We start from the raw sequence: 6000 nt of genomic DNA on the forward strand, positions 1-6000 counted from the left end.
AAACCTTTTAAATGCATGGTTTGAAACAATGCCTTTTTTACTAGGAAAATCTATGGGTAATAAAGTGATTTTGTTGGTTTTGTTCTGCTAAATTAAGAGGAATAAACAGATACCACTAATTGTTCAGACTTTTACTGACAGTAAAAAGTTTACTGATATTTTCTTTTTTCTACTGAAGGTTTAGGAGAAGGATCTGGTTGTTTTATTATTAATGGCGAATTTTACTGCAGAACACAAAAAGAGAATCAATTCAAGTTCACTTGTAGCTGTTGTATTTTGAATGCAAACCCAGCACTATTCAACATGGTGAAAACAACTGTGAAATAATTCATATCTCATAGTGTTGCTTTTGGGAACCTTGCACACAAAAGTGGACAAGGTGGCAGAATTTCTTTAACACTTTCTTTTATTTTTACTTTTTCTCTGCTTTGGTCTTTTGTTTGTTTTTGTTTGTTTTTTCCCTTCCCCAGCTGGTTTTGTCTGGGACAAATTTTTTTTCTTCCCAGTGGTTTGTATGGGGCTGTGTTTTGGATTTGTGCTGGACAGAGGGTTGATAATATAGGGATGTTTCTATTATTGCTGAGCAGGGCTTGCACAGAGCCAAGGCCTTCTCTGCTTGTCATAGTGCCACACTGTATGGGAGGTTGTGAAAAGACAGCCAGGACACGTCACCCAAACTGACCAAAGGGATATTCCAGACCATGTGGCATCAGGCTCAGTGTATAAAGTGGAAGGAAGGGGGGCACATTTGCAGTGATGCCCTTTGCCTTCCCAAATTGCTGTTTTGTATGATGGAGCCTTGTGCTCCTGGTGATGGCTGAGCACCTGCCTGCCCATGGGACACAGTGAATGAATTCCTTGTTCTGCTTTGCTTGTGTGTGCATGGCTTTTATTTTTTTCCCTGTTAAACTGTCTTGATCTCAACCCATGAGTTATTTTACTCTTCTGATCCTCTCCCCTATCCTACTGATGTGAGAGTGAGCCAGTGGCTGTGTGGGGCTTGGCTGCTGGCTGGGGTTAAACCACGAGAGTAAAGAAGACTGGGAAAGTGCAGAAGAGTATTTCAACCTATCAAATTTAGTCTGAGAATTAATTCATCCACAGCTGTTTTGCATTAATTACATAAACCTTATTAACTGGGCATGGGGAGAGCCTTGCTGGTAACCCAAGGTCCCCATGGGGGTCGAGTGAGGTGGGGTTCATGAGGCAGGTCCTCACATCTCGGTGTGCTGAGAAGCAGAAACATGCAGGCTCTCTCTCTGGACACAGTGGATGATCAGATGCCAGCTGGGAATAATTTAAGCTAAAATCCAGCCATCCTGACCAGATGGGGATTGGGTTAGTCTAGACAACTTGTTCTGAACAACAATTCATAGTCTCTGGAATTATGACAGTACTGGTGCTGAGCTTTACCTTCCTATAGATATCATTGGCTTAGGTTTTCATACTTTATATTCACTTATGTACACATTGAATTTTTCTTTTTTTCTTTTAATTACTGGAAAACTATCACATGGATTGCACTCTCTTGAAGAAATTTCTTCTTCCATTAGTTTCAAAACATTCTCAAGCCAGTTTAGCATGGCCTCCTTTTTAGAATAACTTGTTTTCCAGCAAGTCCAAAGGGACAACTTCCTCAGTGTTCAGTAGATGTCTGTTCTGACCATGTTCCCCATTTCCCTTTGGCCTGAAGACCAGTGGTATAGGGAGGGTGTTTTAAAGTGCTCTCCGTGTATTTGGTGCCACTGAGAAGTGGTTCACAAAGTCAGACAACTGGTGTTGATGGTGTTTATCGTTGTACATAAAATATATATATAAAATATATTTATAAAATATCTCCTGCCCCCCAAAGGAATATGACTGCAAGGATTTGGAAGGCCTACTGAAGTCATCCTCGTGCCTTAGGCTGTGTTCTGCTGTGCTGGGACTGAAGGTCTGGCTGCAAATGGATGTGCCCAGTGGTTTCATTCAAAGAAGAGCTGTTTAGCTTTTTGTCTTCTATACATCTTTGTGGAGGTGATTAGCAGTTTTTAATTTTACAATTTTAAATTTTTCTGCACAAAAGAACATGCTAAGTAGCTCCAAAATGCTCGCTAAACTGCCCCTAAAGCTTCTAAGGGCAGCGAGGCTTTACAGACCTGGAGGGGTGCAGGGATGGGGGTTCTGTACACTCTTGGCTGTAAAACATGCTTATCCTGCCTCACTGGAAAACACAAAACTCTTGTACTTCTGATTAAAAGTATAAACCCAGTGTGGTTTGTTGTTTTGGTTTTTTTTTTGTGCTGGGAACCTCACATTATGTGGGTTTGTTTGGTTTTTTTAATAGGTTTTGAAACTTATAATTCCATTCAGCCCTTTTCTAGAAAAAAACAATTGTTTCTTAAAATAGGGCATATTTTTTCAACAGGTGAATATATTCTAAAATAGTTATAAGGGAAATTTACATATATTTCCTATTTTTCTTTTTTCAGACAAACTGTCACCTAATGGATCCTTCAAAAACCCTTTAATTCTCTCTAAGTACTGGTTACTCAGTTTGATAATTTGGTATTTTTTACAAAGCTGGATCATCATTTTGATACTTTAGAGGAGTCACATTTATTAACTAGTAAGAACACTGTCACTCAGAATATTCAGGATTCCACTTTGTCTCATGATATTACAACTCACATTTATATGGCAATTTAAAAAAAAATCTTACTACAGAACGCTTTCCAGTTTTGTTTTCAAAGATATTGGTAATTTCCTAACAATATCAAGTCAGGTTTATTACTGAAGGCTTTCCAGGAAAAAAAAAAAAAAGAAGTAGTAAAATCATCTTGTATGTTGGGCTAGGCATATTTTTTGAACTCTAATATATGTATATTTAAATGCAAATCCTTTGAAATCAAGTGCCTTACATAGGCTGGTGTTTCAAAGGAAGCTGTTGAAGTTGCTGCAAGAACATTTTTAAAAGCTCTCCAGGAAGTTTAACTTATGATAATCTTACAAAAAAAATCCGTTTGAAGGTGATTTTGGGTCACTTGGTGAGGTTGGAGCTATTTTGAGATATTTGCTTTTTAACCTGCTTGACATGAGGATGTGGAGTGTGGCACTGCTTTGATAGGAGGACACAAGAACGTCTCTGTAACACCTGCTGATCTCTCACCGTGCCCTTCAGCTATCACTCTATTTAAAATACAGTGGTTTTCAAACAGCAGGCTCTGTTTTTTTAGCAAAATCTATCTTATGATATAGGAACTAGCTATACCACGAAACAAACCTACTTTACATTCTTGTGGACTCTTGAAACAACTGACTCTTGAAATGCAAGACTGATATTAAAGGTTTCAAGCAGTTTTAAAAAAAACCACCAATATATGTTTTTTTTCCACATCACACTATTTAAAAAAATAAAGAACCACATTTCTGTTTTAAAATTACAGTTTAGCTATTACAAACTTAAGTATATTAAGCAAATTAAATGGTTTGGATTTTGAGATAAGGGAAGAGATTATCATAGGAGTTGCAGTTACTTAATTCTGAAAGCCAGAGAAATTGAGATACAGGCTCCATTTAATTAGAAATTATGAGATGGATAAAATGAGTAGAAAAGAAGAATTTCCTTTTCACTTATCCATTTCTAATAAATACTTGTTTTGACAGCAGTAATGCTGTCTTAAATAGTTAATGTTACATGAAATTTCCATCTTATTTATGTGGGTTGTTCTCACTACATCAAGGACCCTCTGAGATGCCAGATAGAACAAGGATCTATGCTGGAATAAATCAAGATGGATATGGAAAATTTGTTTTAATACTCTTGTGAGAAAATCCCTAACAGTGTGCTTTTCCTGCAGTCCCCATGAGCTTTCCTTCAAACTTTCCTCCTGCCAATTTTTAAAATCTTTTCTCTGAAAGATCCCGAGTGCTAATCTCAAACCAGAGATCACCTTACTTTTCTTGGCAAACCTTGCCTTTAATTTTGTTGTTTGGGGTTTTTTTGTTGTTTTTTTTTTTTCTTTTCTAATGGACTATACATCTGAGTAATAAAAGGGAGTTGTAGAAAGTCTAGGCAGCATTTCTGACCCTGGGCATCATATTATTTTTCTGGAAATGTAATTTCTAGTTTGCTTCCTAGAGTAAACCCGGTGGATTTGGGCTGTGCCTGAGCACTCTCTGAACCTGCCAACACTTCTTCAGTAGCACTGCAGCAAATATTCCTTACAGCAGAGCAATCAGCATCTGTGCACTGTAAGAGCCAGTAGCACACTTAATCCAGCAGATCATTTTCCATCATAACTAAACACCGGACACAAAGAAAACCTGTGTGCCAGAAGCAGCTCTCCAGGAATCTAAGATGCTCTGAAGTGCTCATCTGCCAGTGGTGAATGTCTCTGCTGAGTCACCTTCTATCTCTTGTTCGTGATCCTGAAGCAAAGCCTAAAAACCTTATTCCTTGGGAATTCAAAACGCAATGTAAAAAATCACAGATTCAATATACAGGTTTTGGGTTGGTTGTTTTTCATGTTTGCTTGTTTTAATGGCATATTAAAATATTTTATTTCTTTCCTTCCCAAACATTGTCTGATTTGATTCCTTTTCTTTGCCTTGCCTGCCTCCTTCTCACCTGTCCCTTGCTAAATGCCTTCTGTAAGATACCTTTTTTTTCTTCCATCAGGGCACTCACCTTTTTATTTTAAGAATGAGATAACCAACCAAATGCTAGACAGTTGCTGCCAGAGGAAACCCCTTTCTATTAAGGGCGCTGCAACAATGAAGGCCATAAAAACCTGCTTTTGTATGCTGGATGATGGGGTATTTCTAGCACATATAGGAACAGGTGGCAGAGATTTCTCTTAAGAATCTGCAGATTAGCACAGGCCATCTGATTTGAAAGGAGGATGTGTTGAATATGTGCATTCAGTATGATTTTACTGAGAAAATAAATGAACTTTTTTTTTTTTTCTATTCATGCTTATGAGGCACTAAAAAATAGTCTCTTGAGTAAACTCTTTAATTCTTAAGAAGTAGTGTGAAAAGGGATATCCTGAATATGTGCATTGGAGGAACATGTGCCCTGCCACAAGAGTTTACTGCGGAATGCTCATTTTAACCTAAGAGAAATCAGTTACAAATACACAACCCAAAATTTATTCCCAGTGGTTTAACCATCCCCTTCCAGCCAAATACTGCTTTTTCACTCCAGCCATTGGTGCTACCACCCAACTTCTTCACATAAACCATAATGAGATGCCTATTTTCCCAAGGAAAAGGCAAAGAATTGTATTTTAGGGCTCTTTAATGAGTATCTGTGACTTATTTTCAGAACACTTTAATACTTCTGCCTTGTCAGTATCTGAAAATGAGTGGTAATTAGCCTTCTGGGTTGGAAGGAAATTGCCATATTGATCATCTTGGAAACATCAGATACAGAAAGGAAAAGAAATCCATAGAAATTAATGCTTATGTACCTTGTTGGGGGCTTGAGGGCATTACTTTCTGTTTTTTAGGTTGAATAAATATTAGCACTGGGGCAAAAAGAGATGAAAAAGGCATATTTCTACTGATTTAGACATTTAGAAACAACTTTTACTACCACTAGTGCAAATCCAATAAAAACTCCTGAAAGAAGCTAATACTGCTTTTAAGTAAGACCTCTTAGGCTTGGCTGTAAAGGAAATATTGCTCTTTAAAAATGTAAAACAAATCCTTCTAACAGGACTTTTCATGTTAAGCTGTCTCTAAATAAAAGATGATGAGATATTTAAGGAGTTTCTGAGTTCACTTTAAATGCATAATTCAGGAGTGAATGTTGGAAAGGGAGTAAAAATGTAAAAGACTTTAGAGGAATATATCTGTGATTCTATATGGTTTGTCTGGAAAGTTTAATTGGCACAGAGGAACTGAAATGTAACCAGAGAAATAGTTTGGGTTATTCTGATTTTAAGGTCTTAAAAAATTACCAACTATTCAGAAATGCTTCCAGTATATAGCAGCCCCTATTTCAGGATTTGCTGC

The sequence above is a fragment of the Poecile atricapillus genome, chromosome 1, assembly GCF_030490865.1.
Source record: "Poecile atricapillus isolate bPoeAtr1 chromosome 1, bPoeAtr1.hap1, whole genome shotgun sequence".
Taxonomy (NCBI): domain Eukaryota; kingdom Metazoa; phylum Chordata; class Aves; order Passeriformes; family Paridae; genus Poecile; species Poecile atricapillus.